The sequence below is a fragment of the Pan paniscus genome, chromosome 5 (genome assembly GCF_029289425.2).
Source record: "Pan paniscus chromosome 5, NHGRI_mPanPan1-v2.0_pri, whole genome shotgun sequence".
In the NCBI taxonomy this organism is placed as follows: domain Eukaryota; kingdom Metazoa; phylum Chordata; class Mammalia; order Primates; family Hominidae; genus Pan; species Pan paniscus.
Genome location: NC_073254.2, coordinates 86,290,958 through 86,311,080, shown reverse-complemented (window position 1 = coordinate 86,311,080; position 20,123 = coordinate 86,290,958).

Here is a 20,123-nt window from a genome sequence, read left to right as displayed (position 1 = left end):
GTTGGATCTCAAATCTCTCTTCTATTACATCTGGATGATGAGGTTTATTTAGAGCTCCAAAAACAGAATACCATGAAATTAGATCCTGTGCTCTGAAAGCTCTGAACTTTTTATTGCCAGGTTAAAATTGGGAACAGTTAGCTCTTGAGTACCAGGTAACAAGTGAATCTTCATGGATCTTAACTCAATTTGTAGAGTCAGTTTCTCCACTGTGATTATTCCGCCCTTTTAGATCTCTTCATCCCTGTAAAATTATCTCTAATCATTTCATCCCACAGGACCTTGCGTTGTCATGGGATCAAATAGCTTTTACTATACTGTATGGCACTTAAAATGTACTTCTCATTTTGCCTATATCCATTTGGTACGCACTATGTTTCATATATAACAAATTAATTTCAAGTACAACAGAATCCATTATTTCTAGTCTTTAGGCTTTTTGTTAACTTATTAAACAGTTGGATTAATATTTTTGCCCAATTTTTGAAATATAAACATGAACTCATTTACTTTTCATCTTGAAGTTTTACTTTAATCACTTAGAAATTGTATTAATTTCATTTTTCTCTGCATTATGCAATATAATATTTGGTTTCAGAATTGATTTAATGTAATATAAGGATAGTATATTACTTGGTGCAACCAATGATCCATCAATTTTGTAATCATATAAATAATTAAAGACATATTTATGTTTTAGTGATACCTGTTAAATATTTAAATAGCTGTGCTTTCACTTATTTGGCACATCTAAATCATGGTAATTTTTTTTTGTTTTTTTGGTACAAGAAAAGTTTTTTTTTTCTTTTCATTCTTTTTTCCAAATGAGAAATTGATTTGAAAGTATATATGGACAACTGTAAGAAAGCATTGAAGAGAAACATGAATATGGTCACAGTTTCTTCAACTAATGCAGAAATGTCAAATATTTTTTTCTCAAAGTAAAGCAAGCAGCAAAAAGAAAAACATATATTTTTAAGTTGTTACAGTCTTAGCAACTAACTTGGTAAACACTGTTTATATCAGATATTCATGCATGGTTGATTTATGGCAGCAAACTTCCAAAAAAATTAATTGTTTATTTGGCCTAAACCTGCTTTCATAATAATTGTAGGATAGAAGAAGGGTGTTTTCTTGTTTAGTTAAAAAATATTTTAACATATTTTACCTTTATTTCATTTTATTATTTTGTTGCAAATACTAAATTTATAAAAAGTCTGGGCCATCATGGTAGTTCATGCCTGTAATCCTAGCACTTTGGGAGGCCTAGGTAGGAGGATCACTTGAGGTCAGAAGCTCGAGACCAGACTGGGCAAAACAATGAGATGCCATCTCTACAGAGAATTAAAAAATTACCTGGATGTGGTGGTGTACTCCTAGATATTTGAGAGGCTGAGGTGAAAGGAGCATTTGAGCCCAGGAGCTTGAGGTTGCACTGAGCTGTGATCCTACCACCACACTCCAGCCTAGGACTCTGTCTCAAAAAAGAAAAAGTTTTATTCCATGGAGACATTTTGTTGTTAGTAGGTTTGCAATGTGAAGTTAGAATTATAAATATATCATAATTGTAAAGTACATTTAGCAGGATTATGAATACATGCATTTAAAATATATTTTATTTATTTTGGGATAATTGTAACTTACAAATGAATAGGTGCATGGGCTAGGTGCGGTGACTCTGCCAGTAATACTAGCACTTTGGGAAGCAGAGGCAGGAGGATCACTTGAAGCCAGGAGTTGGAGACCAGCCTAGGCAACAAAGCGAGACTTCTGTCTCTACAAAATAAAAATAAAAATTAGCCAAGCACGATGACCTGTGCCTGTTAGTCCCAGCTACTCAGGAGGCTGAGGTGTGAGGATTGCTCGCTCAGGAGGTCAGTGAGCTGTGATTATGCCACTGCACTACAGCCTGGGTGTCAGAGCCAGACCCTATCACAGAAAAAAAAGAAAAAAGAAAAAAGAAAGCAGATTATTTTCTTCAGCACTTTTCCTGGAAAAGAAAATTTATGTTGAAATATGACAACCAAGAAAGTCTGTAAGATTTTTCTCAATGGACAAAGAGCTCAACTGTCTGCTCCACATGATTTACCTTGATCCTTCTAGGTATCACGTAATGGAGTGTTCTTAGTGCTAATTAAGCAGATTTTAAACTTAAATTGTTTTTGTAATTACTCTCATCCAGCTATAGATAACTTAAAAAGATAACCAATGGGAGAAGGTGCCAGCTCTCGTATAATTCACCCTGTAAGGAACAGAAATTGTATTGAATGGAAAGTTTGCAACATCCAGGCTATAATTGCATACTATTGAATTACAGTGTCTACTAGACTTCTTTTCCATGGGAGTTGGTAAGATTAAAGAACCTTACCAGAGTTGATGAAGTTGAAGATCCTGTCCAGATTTCTTTACTTACATCCAAAGCTTATTGGAATGACCAGATGGATATTTCTGCATTAAGATGAGTCATAGTCTTTGGAAATGGACTGTATTTCACAGAATATCATTCATTTTTAATTGGTACTTGAGTGTGTTATATATTTATGGGAAAGGATGTTAGACACATCTTACTAAATACATAAAAGCAGCAAAGTATGGGTAACTGGAATAAAATATGGCTGTCAGCTCACTGACTCATTTTGTTTTCCATTTTTTTTCAACCTAGCAATCATTAAAATCTAGATTTACTAAATAACATTGAATATTCTCAGACTTCTGGAGTAGATGGCACAGTGGAAACCAAATCATTACAAAATAAATTTGCAAGCAAAAATAACCATTACAATTTTTTTCTACTAAGAACATTGATATATTGACTATTATATTCTACCCTTAAAAATCACAGCCTGTGATTTTCAACTAAAAAAAAGGCATTAACAAAACCAATATAGTAACACTTTAAATATTTAATAAAGTTGAAATAACTAAGGGAGAAATTTTCTGGAATTCATTTATTCTGTGTTCATTCTGGATTATAAACCATGATTATATAGTTCCATTTTAATTTTGAATTCCAGACTTAATGCAGGATCGGGTGATGCAGTTATCAGCTGAAGATGAAAAAATTCATTTCTAACAGTAATAATTTATCTCAATGAGCATGTTACTGCTGTTAATTATGTGTATCAGTCTGGCATTATGGGAAGTTCATGAACATTCTTGCTAATCAGAGCTTAGTTCCACTTCTGGCTCTGCCTCTTTTAAAATGACTTCCCTCCTCTCTTGTTCCAATTTTCTTCCTCATTACTGAGTTTCCCCAGTGTAACATGGACATATTACCATCCTCAAATGTTTTTGTAAAGATTAAATTAGGTAATATATTTTAAATGTCAGATCCAAAATAGACTTTAAGCAAATAACAATGTCTTCTTTTGCTGTTTCTTTAAAATATATGTGTATATTTAATAATTAAATTCAAGTCATTAGTTTGTTTCTAGATGCTGTTAGAGGTTAAATTTTCAAATTAGCTTGTTAACGAACAGTGTAATTTATATTTAATAGGAATATTTAAAAGTTCCCATTGCCCCTGGAAGCAGTTGTTGATATTCAATAGCTGCTGAGAAAATGATGCCGACAAGTGTGGAGGAACAGGACACTGCCAGTCGGGAGGTGTGCTACTGTGTGTGTAGGACTAGTGTCTCCATTGTAATGAAGGCATCGACTTATCCAGCTAATGTTAATAAATCCAAGAGAATCGGTATATTCAGAATTTTATAAATGAGCTTTACATTTACATGCTACTTCCATGCCTGAATTAAAAGTCATCCCATTTGTGAAAAAGGTAGTGTGTGGGAAGTCAAACTGTTGTTCTTTTCAGATAGAAATCAACATTATTAACGACAACAACAACTGAATGTATTGGCAGTTTAGTAATTTTCCATTAAAGTGTAAAGCAATCATGATCAAGAAGAATTGAGATTGAGCCAGTTAGGCTTTTTCAACATTTAGTTTGTTTTCCCTTCCGTAGCCCTTTTTTATTCTGAGTGCATAGATGATGTAAGTGGCGGCATGCAAATCTCCTCCTCTGAGAGCTGTAATTCAGTGCAGTGTATAATTGCGGTGTCCATCTGGCACAGTCCCACAAAAGCACATGTAGCAGTTTAGTTATAAAAATGTTCAGGTGACAGAATGCCAGATGTTTTACATGGTTGTCATCTTTGAATTTCCTTTCATTTTATCACCTAACAGAACCTCAGTATAATGACCTTCGTGTTCATGCATTTTTTACATTTTCTTTTGACCTCTGAAACATCAGAAAAATAAGCATGGTAAATAATTAGGGTAGAATATCTATAACTCTAGGTATATATCCTACATGGTGTATAAATTATATAGATTATTACATTATAGCAAAGCCTTCTTTAATATTATATTTTTGTGTGTATTTAGCTATCATATTTAACTATGATCTTCCTCAGATGAGGATGTAAAATGGTATTCAATGCGGTAAATAGTTTCTTGTGGTTTTGGTTCACTCTTGTGAATCCATGTGAGTCTGGATAAACATAACAGCAACATATAGAGTAAGTCTTGAATCTGGATTCTACAAAGTCCTCATTCTTTTCTTTTCACTGTTATTTTTGTGATTACTAAGGAGGAATGTTTTATACCTTTGGCCAACTTTAAGAACCAGATCTATGCAATGCTTACCACTCCTTAGTCTGAATCTTTGTGTCAGTAATGCACAGAGAAGTTTCCCTGTAAAAAAAAAAAACCACCTGCATTGTTTTTAATGGAACATAACTAGCTGCTTTAAAGACAAGGACAAATTGTCCAACAATAATTGTAATCTATGGCTCCAGCTGTATTGATCAGCAGGAATATACCTAGGGTATGTCTAACTTTAGAGGGTTCCCTAATTTTAATAATAGTGATGAAGCACTTTTGATAAATTGTGTAATGCTGAAACTCTTGCTTCTGAAATTCACTCATTTGGACATAAAATTCAGCTTGAAGGACTTTTTGTTATATAAAATTTCTGAATGCTTTTTAGACCTTCCATTTTTTAAACTGCAAATGGTTGCTGCAGAATTCACTGAAATGTTGAATTTAAAATGTTGTAGCAGTCAAAGAAAACACTGCTGATTTTACTGATTGTTTCTCAAGAGTCTGTCTCCCTGAATATCAGATACTGGTTGATAAAAGGAGTTGCTGCTGCCCTATCATTCTAAGCAGGAAAAAAAAAAGTTTTATATGCAATAGTCAAGAGCTATTAATAGTAGTGGACAGTGATTTTGTTCTTAGAGAGAAATATTTTAGATGAGGAGTTACATCTTTCCTTTCTCTCATGTCTGTTAGTCAAACTCCTTAGATATAGAATCACCAGCCTCCTGGCGTATGTCTATTTCTCTCACATTTCTATTAAGTTGCCAAACAGAGCAGAACGGCTTGGGGAACTTGGGGAGATCAATTTGTCTACATATTGTGCTGCTTAATTCGATTGCTTACAGTTGCCATGAATATTTGAAGAAAAATAATACTTTGGTATGAAATACATATCTACCAAGTATGATTTCTTCATCAATAATATTTGTTGAGATAAATGCATTTATTTTTACATAAATAATAAAATGTGTCAAAATATTAATTAGTAGTTATACAAAATATTACAATAGCTTCCTGTTTTGTAAAATTGCACATTATATCTTTCATTTATTGCAAGAGTTAGTGTGTAGAGAAACTTCAACCTGTGGCACATGAATATTCTCCCAGAGAAATTTCAGTGTGGGCCAAATGATAATCCATTGTCGATTAATATGCTTTATGTACCTGTAGAATACATTAGGCTAACACACATTTGATCATTGTGAAACTGGGGATGACTGACTTTATTCCAATTAATAAAAACTGACTTTGTTATAGAAGTTGGCTAATCATAAATGCATATATACTCTAGTACTTTCAGAATTCATCTTGAGAAAAAGACTGATTTATTCAATTAGAATAAAGTAGCTTTCAGAAGTATGTGACATGGGACAAAAATTAAAACCTAAGGAAGCAAAGGCTTAAAGCTTGATATTAGGGTCTTCTAAAAGATCAGTCCTGACAAATTAAAAATAGAAACTTTTGGCTGGGCGCAGTGGCTCACCCCTGTAATCCCAGCACTTTGGAAGGCCGAGGAGGGCGGTTCATGAGGTCAGGAGTTCGAGACCAGCCTGGTCAACAAGGTGAAACCCCGTCTCTATACTAAAGATACAGAAAATTAGCTGGGTGTGGTGACGCATGCCTGTAGTCCCAGCTATTCAGGAGGCTGAGGCAGGAGAATCACTTGAACCCGGGAGGCGGAGGTTGCAGTGAGCCGAGATCGCGCCATTGCACTCCAGCCTGAGTGACAGGGCGAGACTCCTTCTCAAACAAAAAAGAAAAGAAAAGAAAAAAGAAACTTTCTTCAAGACAGCAGGATTTTCCATAAAGACTCTCCTATTTGGGGCTAATGTACAGTGTTTGAAGGCTAAAAAGGGCCATTTTAAAGCATTATAAATTTTACACAATAAGAAATTAAGAATCTAGAATATGTCCCCACTTGCCCAGATCACATAGGTATTATTGATGGAATTAAAGTAGAGCCTAGTAAAACCAGTACAGATTCTAGTACACTCTCTACCAAAGTATACACTGTTATGCACAAAAACAAGTGCAGAAAAAAGAAATGTCTCATATCAAGCCTGCTGTATGTAAGAGGTAACATTAAGTGTGGTCAATAAATGAAGGCAGGAAAAGCCTTAAATAAGCAGGATTTGAAAAGGCAAATGAAGACTTGATAGGGTAGCTATTAAAGTAACTCTTCAAATACATCCAAAATCTTCTTAGGACTGACCTGTAATATATCACTTACCATTTGTCAGAGAAAAAAAATATATTGCTTTTATTATTCCACATTTCTTTATTCATGCAGATTGTGGGGACAAGCACATCCCCTTTTCTCTAGATATGCTCAATAAAATTTCCAGTATTCACAGATGTACATAATCAAAAACAAATGTACGTTGACTTTTTATGAAATTCTTTGTGTGTTATAAACTTATATTTTCGGTCTGGCTTGTAGATGAATTCATAGCTGAAATTGTTTTTTACCAATGTTACAACTAATGACTCTAGAAAGATTATAATTTCTTATATCTATTTATATAATATTTTGGCAAATATTTGTGTGTATGTAGGGGTGTGTGTTTGTGTGTACATGTTGATTTTTCAAAATTGTTAACCTGACATTCACTAAAATGTATTTCCTGCAGTTATCTTGTATTTCTTTCGAGGAAAATAATTTTAAATGTTGATATGGTAAAAATATAGCTTAGTTTGAATCTTGTTAGGTGTTAAATATGGTTGAGAAGAGTGTTATCTAGAAACATAATTACGCTGAATATTAATGTATTGAAATTCTTAATCTAATTCATTACTAGGTGAAGAAAGAAAACTAAACAAAATAATTTCTTTTTCTGAAGAAAATGAAGCACAATCGTACAAGATTAAAAATGTTGTGTAGGAAAACACACAGAAGAATTTAAATCATATTAAATGTTTAAATGCGTTCAAACATACCTCAAAACATATGTTCTGCAATGAAACTTTGCATGTTTAAAACAAGTTATAATCATTAAAATACAATTAAAATCATGTCATAACATAAAATAAAAGCTACCATAAGGATATTGTGAGTAGTATTAGGTGCCCGATTTACCTGAAAAAATTCTCTTAATTCTTTATCTTCAGCAGTAGAATACGGGCACTAGGGAAATTGCTATGTGCTTTTTCATCTGTCATCTAAACCATTGATCCAAGGGCAAAATGTAAGAAGTGGGAACACCCTATGGATTTGGAAACTTCTTTGTGGAGTTTCAGTTTTATAAAGCTAAAAATAAATTGTTAGTGACGCACAAAAGCATGATAGTCCTGCTTTTATTTGTGCCTTGTTTCAAGTAAAATTTAAAATGTAAGCTTAACCAAAGTAGGTCGGTTAGCACCCTAACAAAAAGACTTTTCAGAGAGGCATTAATTTCGTTAGATTTAATTGTTTCCTAAAGAAATCTCCTCCCATCATTAATTCAGCTTTCTTCGTCTTATAAAATGAAATGGATAGCAAAAGAAGAGAGGATATAAGGAAGGAAAGAAGAGAGGGAGTGAAGGTGTCTTACTCCATTTGAACTGCTCTAAAGGAATACCAGAGGCTGGGTAATTTATAAAGAAAGGAGTTTATTTGGTTCACAATTCTTCAGACTCACCATGCTGGCAAGAAGCATGGTGACAGCATCTGCTTCTGGTAAAGGTTTCCTGAAATTTCCATCCATGGTGGAAACCAAGGGAAGCAGACATGATTTGGCAGTGAAGGAAGCAAGAGACGGGAGAAGGTGTCAGACTCTTCTTAACAGTTTGTTCTTCCAGGAACTAATAGAGCAAGAATTCATTCATTACCATAAAGATGGCACCAAACCATTCATGAGGAATTCACCGCCATGATCCAAACACATCTCACCAGGCCTCACCTCCAATACTGGGGATTAAATATCAACATGAGATTTGGAGGGGACAAACATCCAAACCATATCAGAAGGAGTAAGGAAGGAAGGCAGAAATAGCGTATATGATTTGAGTAGGTGTCTTGGGGGAAACTTCGAAATCAATAACTTTCTAAATCTAGGGTATAAAGATATATCTCCAAGAAGGATAAATTACAAGATAAGGATAATACCAAAAATAGAGCATTGTTCAGACCTAAGGTTTCTAGTAGATTAAAATATGCATCTATCTGTGGAAAGTGATTTACCCAACAAAAGTTTAAATTTGAAAAAGTCAACTTCTAAACATTATTATTACCAATGTGTAAACAACTATAAACAAACTGCAAGGGCCAAAACTTAAGCAAATAATAAAATGGGAGGAAAGCAAATAAAAAGGACTTAACCATGATCAAAATACTTGAAATAATTGTCAAAAGTGATTCTGAATGCCTCCTTTAAATTTTTAAACTATTATATTATTGTCTAGCAGGAGAGATTGCATATACGACAAGAAATACTTTCTGTGGAATCAACTATATTCACAGTTGTCTTGAATTTTAGTGAATCATTAAAATTCTTTTTGTTTTATGTTTTCAGCTATGTACCTTTTTCATAGCTCTATTCCTTCGGTTAAAATATGTCATGAGAAGTCCTTATAGTTTTAAGCTAGGAAAAATGAGTTTCTCGGAGTAATCAGCAACCCAAAAAGGTCTAGATATGAAGAGCTTTGAATTAGGACTTCTCAGGCAGTTATAAACATATTAGATTTATCAAACCTAGAACTGAATAATTTGAACAGCTTCAGAACTTGAATCTTCATCTAAATTCAGGATGTGGGAAGAAAAGTACTCATTAGTCTACAAAATTAGTTAACTACATGAATTGAGTGGCAGCATAAAATAAAAAATGCTAAAGTAATTTTAATGTGAGAATATTTTATATGTAATTGAAGATATGCTCTGCCCCTATTACTGTAAAAGAAACTGCCTACATGTCTTGGCCTATCAAGCATGCAGAATGAAAATATTTGTTAGCATTTGTCAACAAACAGGACAAAATGCACAGACGTGCACACATATTTAAGAGCAACACAAATTTGTTTTACTGATATATGTTTCAATATACTTAAAATGTTTGAATCAGTAATTCTAAAAACTGATTTTATATTGAATTTTATGGGGAATATTTAAATATCATATTTATTAAAAATATAAAATTCAACATTTATTTTTTCCATATATATGTACACATATGCCAATACCACAAACCTACACACAAACACACACACACACCACACACAAAGTGCACTCACTTATCTTACAAAATCATACGCATCAATAGAAGAATTAGCAAATAGAGGGTGCATTTCTCTCAAACACTTTATCATGAATTCCACTGGATATATCAAATAAATGGGACTGGTTTTGTATGCTTAATTTTGAATATACAGTGCCATATTCAAATGGAAAGGGGCAAAAAATGAGCAAAATTCAGGGAGAAGCATTATTCATTGTGTTCTAGAAGGTGCTATGCTGGACAATATATTCATTATCTCACTTGTCCTATCATTAAAATATTGATAACTTACTTTACAAGTCTGTTTGATTCTTCTGTATAGTTAAGGATACAATATTCTGATGACATCTACGTTAATTTATTTTAGAGTTTAGAAAATGCTACGTTCCGTTTCCATAGTTATAATGAGCTACACATTTCTTATCTTATGTTACGTAAACTTTTCTGAATAACAATAGTCCTAACAGATGCCTTATGGAAAAATTGTTGGCTATGGTCATATAACTTATAAAAACATAATAATAAACACATTTCTTGGAAATTCAAAGTGAATATTTACGTTTTAAAAGATCTGAGGAGGCCGGGCACAGTGGCTCACTCCTGTAACCCCAGCATTTTGGGAGGCTGAGGTGGGCAGATCACGAGGTCAGGAGCTCGAGACCATCCTGGCTAACACAGTGAAACCCTGTCTCCACTAAAAATACAAAAAATTAGCTGGGGTGGTGGCGGGCACCTGTAGTCCCAGCTACTTGGGAGGCTGAGGCAGGAGAATGGTGTGAACCCGGGAGGTGGAGCTTGCGGTGAGCCGAGATCGAGCCACTGCACTCCAGCCTGGGTGACATAGCGAGACTCCATCTCAAAAAAAAAAAAAAAAAAAAAAAAGAGATCTGAGGAAACATGTTTTAAAATATTTATTTATTTATAACATGAAGCTCTTCTTTGTGTTAATTCTTCCTTTCCTTTCTTCTACAACATTTTTAAAGATTCTTCAGAATAACTGTTTTAAACCATACAAAGTTTGTGGACAGAGACATCATCATATTTATATATAAGTAAACTTTTTCTAAGTTGGGGAAGAACAGGTTTCAATTGAGTTTTTACTGAACAAATAGAAAATTTAAATGACATGCTTTATCTTCATGAAACTTCATGAAGCATATATTACCTTCATACGTGGAGAGTATTTAGAAGCTAACCTTGTTGGTGCAAATATTTAAAAATGGGCAGTAATTCAAATAAAATGGCAGACATTTATGCAGTTTTCATTTTAATGGCAAGTGATTGTCTCCACACACCTATCACATACCAAACACAAGCAGGAGATAATCTCTTTGGTCCCGAAAGCGTTATGTAGCAATCCTTGGAAACAGAATACTTAAACTACCATTCTTCCTAACCAATCCTCACACATAATTGTGAAGTTCACCATTATATTTCACATCTAGCTATCTGTTTTGTGCTGCATCTTCTGATAGAAATCTTCACCAATTTCCTTCAACTGAATATCAGGTCATTTTTCCACACTCTAATGAAGTATCACTTTCATCTTTAAAGCATTTTCTGATAACTGCCTGCACCCTCTCACCCACAAAGTTTAATTGTCTCCATAACTCTTTTTCTGTACTTTGTGGTGTTCAATGCTTCTATGCCTACACACACACACACACACACACATTACAGTTTATTTATTATTTGCACATTTATTATCTACACATATATATACAGACATATATACAGAAAAAAAATTGAAGAAATAAGATGAATAACAAATTTCAAATATATGTTTTCTTCCACATATTCTATATTTTTAGGTTTTACTGTAATATTAAACCTTTTATTTAAGTTTTCAATGAGGTGCAAGGTATGGATAGGGATTCAGTTGTCTGCATAGGGATGTCCAATATTTTAAATAGGGCTCACAATGACTCATAACTATGCTCTGAGTTTCTATCTTAACATTGTCTAAGCTTTCAATCTGTGAACATGGTACACATCTACATTCATATGGGTCTTTTTAAATTTCTTTTGTCATTAATTTTTGGTGTTCAATATAGAATTCCTGAGCACATTTTGTTAGCCGATACTTACCAAACTCGTGTTATTGGTGCATTTTAAAAAAATTAACTTCAATTGCTCGTTGTTAACATAAAGAAAGGCTATGTTTTCTTTATATTTGCTCTATATCAATGCCTACCTAAATTATTAGTTTTATAGACATTTCTTTATTGGTTCCATATGATTATCCATATAGCTCTGTCTTCTATAAATAGAGACAGTTTTATTTTTTCCTTAACAATCTGGAAGTCCATATTTCTAGCTTATTGGACATCATAAGTGTGTCAGTATAATGTTAATTAGAAGTGGTAGGAATAGATACCCTTGCCTTGTTTTCAATTTTAATTTTTAAAAGTATGTCATGTTTTATCATAGTTTTGATATTAGCTGTAGATTTGTGTAGATGTTATTTACAATGTTAAGGAATTTCTATCCCTATTTTACTGAGATTATTAATCAGAAATAGTGTTGAGCTTTGTCAAATATTTTTATACATTAATTGAGACGCTTACACAGCTTTTTCTTTAGTCTGGTCATATGATATTTTGAAGGTTTTCAAAAGTTAAATTACCTTTACATTACCAGAATAATCCCCATTTGATTTTATATATTATATTTTTATGCATTGCTCGATTCTACTTGCTATAAGAGTGTATTTGTTAGATTCTATTATTTTGTTGATGATGTTTGCTTCTATGTTTATGAATAATATACAATTTTACATTTTTATGATTACTTGATTTTATTTTAAAATCAATAGTGGTTTCACAAAATCAATTTCCATAGAATTACTACAATTTCTTTTTGAAATATTTTGTAGAATTCATTCGTGAAACAATCTTGCCCAGGAATTTTCTTTTATAGAAAGTTTTAGCTATGAATTAATGACTTTAATAGACTTAAGACCATTGAAGTGCTCTCATTCACTCTCTCTTTCTCTCACTTTTTGAGTGAACACTGCTTTTCAATAAATTGAACCACAGTAAGTTGTAGAATTTGTTAGCATAAATTATTTCATAATTTTTTATGATCTTTTTATTCTCTATGGTGTTTGTAATTATATTCCCTTTTTCATTTATTGGGTTCTTAAGTAATTGTCTTTATAATTTGTTTAGAGGTTTTGGTTGTAATCATCAGTGAAATATATAGGCTGCAGTGAGCTTACCTCACCATTTGAGAAGCAGAACCACGGCTTTTAATTTTTATGTCAACAAATATATCTGTTATTTATGCCTTTTGTGTTCCCATTGTGCTTAAGAAGTCCTCAAGAAACATAATTCAGCTCAACATTCAGTATATTATTTAAAATATATGTTAAGTTAGCTACTAGATTAGATGAATACACATGAAATGCTTTCTAAGTCAAAAATTGCTTATGCATTTTTTTTTCATTTAAGGAATAGTTTTTCTACAAAAGAATTTATATGAATATTTGAACCTATAGACGTTTTGAATTATTTTATATTTGCTGATGTAACAACTGTAGTAGTTTAACAAATACAATTTAGTTTTCAATAAAAATACTATAAAATACTAGCTTTCTTGGTATATCTGTGTATATAAAATGGATACTTCAGAGCATTTAAAATATAAATTACTTGTCCTAAAGTTTTTTAAAAATTTTTTATTGGTTTCATAATTGTAGATTCCAGGATGAGCCACTGGTTTTTCCGATATGTTACACAATTCAATTAGATTTATAATACTGGGAAAGAGTTAATATATTAAAATCTTTTTGATATCTTTGGGTATCATACTTCTATAAGTTCACATGGTAATTACCTAATTACAAGCTGTCAGCATATGATTGCTGACACTTGTAATATTTCGTAATTACATAATTTGGCATGATTACTATTATAAAAAGGGTACATGGTAATTGACTAGAATTACTTTTAGTTTTTCAGAAACACAAAATTGTATTCTACATTAAGATAAGGGATAAAATGTAGAACATTTAGTTTTATCTGAACAGGCATTTGAAAAAAAAATAAGGATAGTACTTAAAATGCAGTTAATTAGATTTTTTTATTTGTATTTATATCTTAATATATTTCAGTTAATATTATATTTACCTGATTCTGTTGAAATGTATGGAACACAATTATTTAATATGGAGACAACATTATTCTTTGCTTTGACTTTTTTTATTTTAGTAATTAAGTTATTTCGTATCTTAGTGAAATAAATGAACCAAAAATAAAAAAAGTGATAAAGAGTGACATTTCTGAACATAACAGCATGTTTATTATTTCTCTGATAAAATTCAAAGTCCACTAATAATAAGACATAAGAGTTCCTATATACATCCTACCTGACCTTTGTTCTTATATGTTTCATGAAGGGGATAGTATGCTTTTTGAATAGTAGAAGTTAATATTTAAAAGCATGTTGTATACAAAAGCAAGCTTATAATTCTGGCTTGCAGATCTATAGAGACCAGAAATAGCAAAAATTACTGATTCTACTAAAATATCACTTACTTCTCTTTAAAGAAACAAGTAAAAAACTACAGTATTTTATTTTTATAGAATGTTTTAATTTCTGATCAAAGTAATTATAACTGGTGTTCTTTTTTTCTTAAATGGTTTATTGCAGCTAGTAAAACTAAAATTCTCTCTTAATCTCTCCCTGCCATCAATCCTACAAATCACTCAAAAGAAGATGTAAAACTGGCATTTGTTGAGCCCTTATTTTGTATCAGACAATATCCTTAGTACTCTGAATTCCTCATCTCAGTGACAGTAAATTCTTACATTTTCCACTACACTGCCCTTCTTTGACATATCACCTAATTCAGTAAAGATTACAGAGGTATTTTTCATTGACAAAATTATACAGAAATTATATGCATTATTAATGGATATATAATAAAATAAGTCATTTAATTTACATCACAATTCACTTATTTTGTTAAAGTCTAATTTTTAAATGTTATTTGCTTTCAAAGAGTATATATTTATTTTATTTCATTAAAATTTTTAAAAATAGTTGAATATATGTGTGATGGCTGCAATGAATGAAACTGGAGCATTTTTTAGTCTGTTGTTTTAAATAAATACTAGATGCATACAACAATCAATTGCACAATTATTGAATATAGCCAGAGGTTTTCAATTTAGAAATAAGGCAATTTTTAAGAATGCATATGAAAGTCAACTACAGACAGTGTTTTATCTAATAGTTCATAATAGACCCATTTTTTTATCTCAGCAATGGACTTAGTTCAAGTTATATAAGCAACAGAACCTTTTAGAATAGGTCTGAAAAATGGATCAGAGAGAACAATCATGACCTTACAATCATCTTAAATTACTTGCCTGTTTTTTCATTTGTTTGTTTGTTTTGTGTTTGTGGTTTCTTTTTAATATTTATTTAAAGGATGGAAAGCACCTTTTGAGCAGCTCTGCTCCTGAGACAAGTTACCAAATGCGATGGTTGCTAGGAAACAATTGTATTTAAACTATGGTACTGGAAGTCAAACTTTCAGCTCATGAATACACAACAACAACAAAAAGAAAAATATAATACACAATCTAGGGCTTCACAATGTAAGTTAGTAAAAAACATAGATTAATATAGAAGATTATTTTCTTTATTTAGATGCAATATTTGTAATCTTTAAAACACCTGATCTCTTGACATTTAAACAATTTTACCTTTTTTACTAATATAGTTATTTTAAAAGAGTTCAGTTTTACTGTAATGATGTCAATTAGGTTAATGAGATATTAATATTATAATTCTAACAAATGATGAATAATGGAATTGTTGAAATCTTTGTTTCCCTTAAAGGATGGTGATTTTACTGAAAATAGTAAAAAAAAAGTTACCTCTAGAAAACTATTTTTTAAATAGTATTACAATTGACTATATCAAATTACTTCTCTCATTTAGACACATTATATTCTAGAATATTTTGAATATGAAATTTTCAAACTTTTCCAGAGACCCTGAATGAATTTTGAAAGAGGGAACTGATAAAGGAAGACAAGCTGTACCTCTGTGGTTTAGGTTTTTAGAAATAATTTTCTAATGCTTAAAAATGGGATTGAGACTTTTATTGGAGAAATGTGGAATAGATACAGTGTTCTCATTTTTTAAAATGTTTTTGCCACATACGATGAAACTCCCTGAATATTTTATATAAAACAAGCAAAGTAGAAAATTTGAGACAAAAAAAAAAAGAAATGCCTGGGGACCTAGAGACAGCAGGGCTTGCACAACAAGGTAGAGAGTCCTTATGTTTTTGTGTGTTTTTTCTTCATATATTCCAGACTTGGATCTGAAGAAGTTGGCAACCTCAGAACATTAACAAGCATAGAAAAAATAAGTGCCAACCAAAGGCTATGCTCTCCAACAAAAGGATCAGGAAAGAGTTAGGTTAGCAGACACAAACTTTTAGACAATAACCTCTTTACACTAGCTAACCACTGAAGAAAAACTATGGCTCCACCCACAAACACATCAGCAAAGACCAAACAGGGAACCTACATATTTACCCTTACTAAGCTGTAATGAGAAAATTGAACATTTCACTGGGGCACTGTCAAAGAAGATAAAGTAGGAATTCTGGACTTTTATCTCCTTCAGTCAATAACAAGGCCACCATCAGTGGCATCAATAAAAACCACACATGGATCTTGAAATCCCACCATCAGCCAGTCATAATGAGGTTTTCCATCCCTCCTCTGAGGGGTGGTATCAAAGGAGGTCTAATTTAGAGTTAAGTCATTCAACCATTGTCCAGTTGTAATGGCTGCACACTCAACATAGTGTCAGTGGATACTAAATGAGAGATAGTCTCCAATCTCTACCCAACAGTAATGAGGAGCCCCATATCTAAGAATCAATGGCAGCCTAGTGAGGACACTGGGCTTCTATCTCTATCTAGCAGGAATTACATGGCATTTCCAATCTCCTGTTGAAGTGAGATATCAGTGAAGGTCAGCTACAAAAGAAGGTTTAATTAAGACCCAGAGTTCCAGAACATAATACACAAATCTCTGTGCTGCAATCAAAAATTACTTTTTGGACCAAGAATAAGAGACCCTCAAAATCAATGTAAAAGGACAATCAACACATGAAACACCAAGATGATAGAAATATTAGAATTATCTATCAAAGTTTTTAAAGTAGTTATGGTAAAAAAAAATGCTTCAGCACATAATTATGAACAGATTTGGGGTGGGGAGGGAAGCTTCAGCAAAGAATTGGAAAGTCTAGGTAAAGCAATGAAAGATATAAAGAAAGATTAAATAAAAATTTTAGAACCCAAAACTATTTTAAAGAATAAAATGTTTGGTGGATGGGTTCAAGGGCAGAATACAGGTGATGTAAGAAAAAAAAAAAAAAAAACAGAAAATAGGGCAATAGACATTACCCAACCAGAATAACAGAGAGAAAACAGACTGAGAACAAAATGAACAGAGCCTCAGAGAACTCTAGGACTATAATAAAAGATTGATAATGTATGTCATTGAAGTACAGAAGCAGAAGAGAAAGACGGTGGAGCTTTAAAAGTACTTGGAGATACAGTAAATGAAAAGTGTCCATATTTGGCAAAGCAAATAAAGCAACATATTCAATAAAATGAGTGAATACCAAACCCTAAGATAATCCAAACCAAGATGTCTCGTAATTGAATAGCTGAAAATAAAGATATATAAAATGATAGACAAAATAGAGAAAAAACAATGTGAGTGATGGCTGACTTCCCATCCGAAACTATGAATGCCAGAAAAAAGTGGAATATATTTCAAGCATTTAATGAAAAGAAATATCAACCCCAAAACATACACCAAACAAAAACAGTCTTCTGAAACAAAGGGGAAAGCAAAATATTTTTTAGGAAAAGAAAAAAGAAGAAAAAAACCTAAGATAATTTATCACCAACAGAATTATCCCAAAAGAATTGCCAAAGGAAATTAAACAAAAAATAAGTTAAAGAAAAGACAACTTTGAACATTAGTAAGGAAAACAGAACATGATAAGAAAATTGTGTTAAAGTAAACCTCTTGAGGTCTATAGAGTACATTAGATGTTTTTTGTTTTTTGTTTTTTGGTTTTTTTTTGAGACAGAGTCTCACTGTCACCCAGGCTGGAGTGCAGAGGCACGATCTCAGCTCACTGCAACCTCCACCTCCCAGGTTCAAGCAATTATCCTGCCTCAGCCTCCCAAGTAGCTGGGATTACAGGTTAAAGCAAAAATTTAAAAATTGTCTAAAATAGTTCTAATTTATGTAGCAAAAATATTTGACAATTATTTTATAGCCCAGAGAGGACAAAGGGATACAAAAAGAGATAACATTTTTACACTTTACTTAAATTGAAGATATGCCAATCACAGTATAGTGCGATAATGTATATGTTTAATATCTAGATCCACCAATAAACAAGCTATACAAAGAAATACACTAAAAAAACCTTATAAATAAACAAATATAAAATTAAAATTAATTTAAAATAGCAGACTTAGGCTTAACATAATAATTACATTATATATGAGTCATATAAATGCACTATTGAAAATGTGGGAATCATCAGTGTATTTAAAAATATCACCCAACTCTACACTATCTACAAGAAATTTACTTCAAATATAACAGTATAGGTAGCTTAAAAGTAAAATGATGGGAAAAGATATATCAAGCAAACATTAATCAAAAGGAAAAGAATCTATATTAATAATATATAAAGCAGAATTCAGAGTAAAGAAAATTACCGGAGGCAAAGAAGAATATTGCCTATGATAAAAGGGCTTATAAAAACAAAGTGTTTATTGGCCAGACACAGTGGCTCACACCTGTAATCCCAGCACTTTGGGAGGCCAAGGCGGGCAGATCACCTGAGGTCAGGAGTTTGAGACCAGCCTGGCCAACATGGTGAAACCCCAATTCTAATAAAAATGCAAAAATTAGCAAGATGTGGTAGTGTGTGCCGGTAATCCCAGCTACCCAGGAGGCTGAGGCAGGAGAATCACTGGTACCTGGGAGGTGGAGGTTGCTGTGAGCCAAGATTGCACCACACTCCAGCCTGGGTGACAGAGCAAGATTCTGTCTCAGAATTAAAAGGAAAAAAAGTGTTTATCAAGAGATTAATGTGTGCACTAGAATACAGCTCTTCGAAATATTTGAAACAAAAGCTGACAGAACTGAGAGAAAAGGCAGGTTCACAATTATACTAAACTGACTCTACATAAACTAACTTCCTTCTCTTAACAATTGATAGAACAGCTTGATAAAAAGTCATCAGAAATACAGAATACAATAGCACCATCAACCAATTGAATCTAATCAACATGTGTAGGACACTCCAACAGCAGCAGAACATATGCTCATTTCATATGCTTGTAAGACATTTACCAAAATAGACCTATCGGAGGCCATAAAACAAATTTCAAAAAATTTTAAATAATTAAAGTAATATAGAGCATGTTCTCTGACCACAAGTTAAGCAAACTAATAATAACATAAAGATAAGAGGAAACTCTCCAAACTCCTGGTAACTGAAAAGCAAAATTATAAATAAAGCTTGAAAATCCCTAATCTGAAAATATAAAATCTGAAACACTTTAAAAGCTGAAACTTTTTGAAAGTCAGCATGACACAACAAGTCGAAAATTTCACACTTGACCTCATGTGACTGGTCACAGTTAAAATTGTTTCATACACAAAATTATTTTTAAATGTTGTATAAAATTACTTTAAGTCTATGTCTGTAAGATGCATATGAAACATAAATGAATTTTGTGCTGAGACTTTGGTACTATCCCCAAGATATCTCATTATGTATATGCAAATATTACAAAATCTGAAAATCTCTGAAATCTGAAACACTTCTCGTCCCAAGCATTTTGGATAAGTGATACTCAGCCTGTAATCTATACGTTAAAAAATAATTTGGACACAACTGAAGCAGGATCTAGAAGATAGTTAGAACAAAATTCATATATTAGAAAAAAATGAAAAGTCTCAGATCAATAATTTAAGCTCTTACCTCAATAATCTAAAAAAAAAGAAAGAACATAAACTTTAAGCAAGCAGGCAAAGGGAATAAGATCAAAGCAGAAAATAATATAATTGAAATCAGGCTGGGAACAGTGGCTCACGCCTGCAATCCCAGCACTTTGAAAGGCCGAGGCGGGTAGATGACCTGAGGTCAGGAATGCAAGACCAGCCAAGCCAACATGGTGAAACCCGCTCTCTACTAAAAATACAAAAAAAAAAAAAAAAAAAAATGAGCCAGGTGTAGTGGCTGGTGCCTGTAATCCCAGCT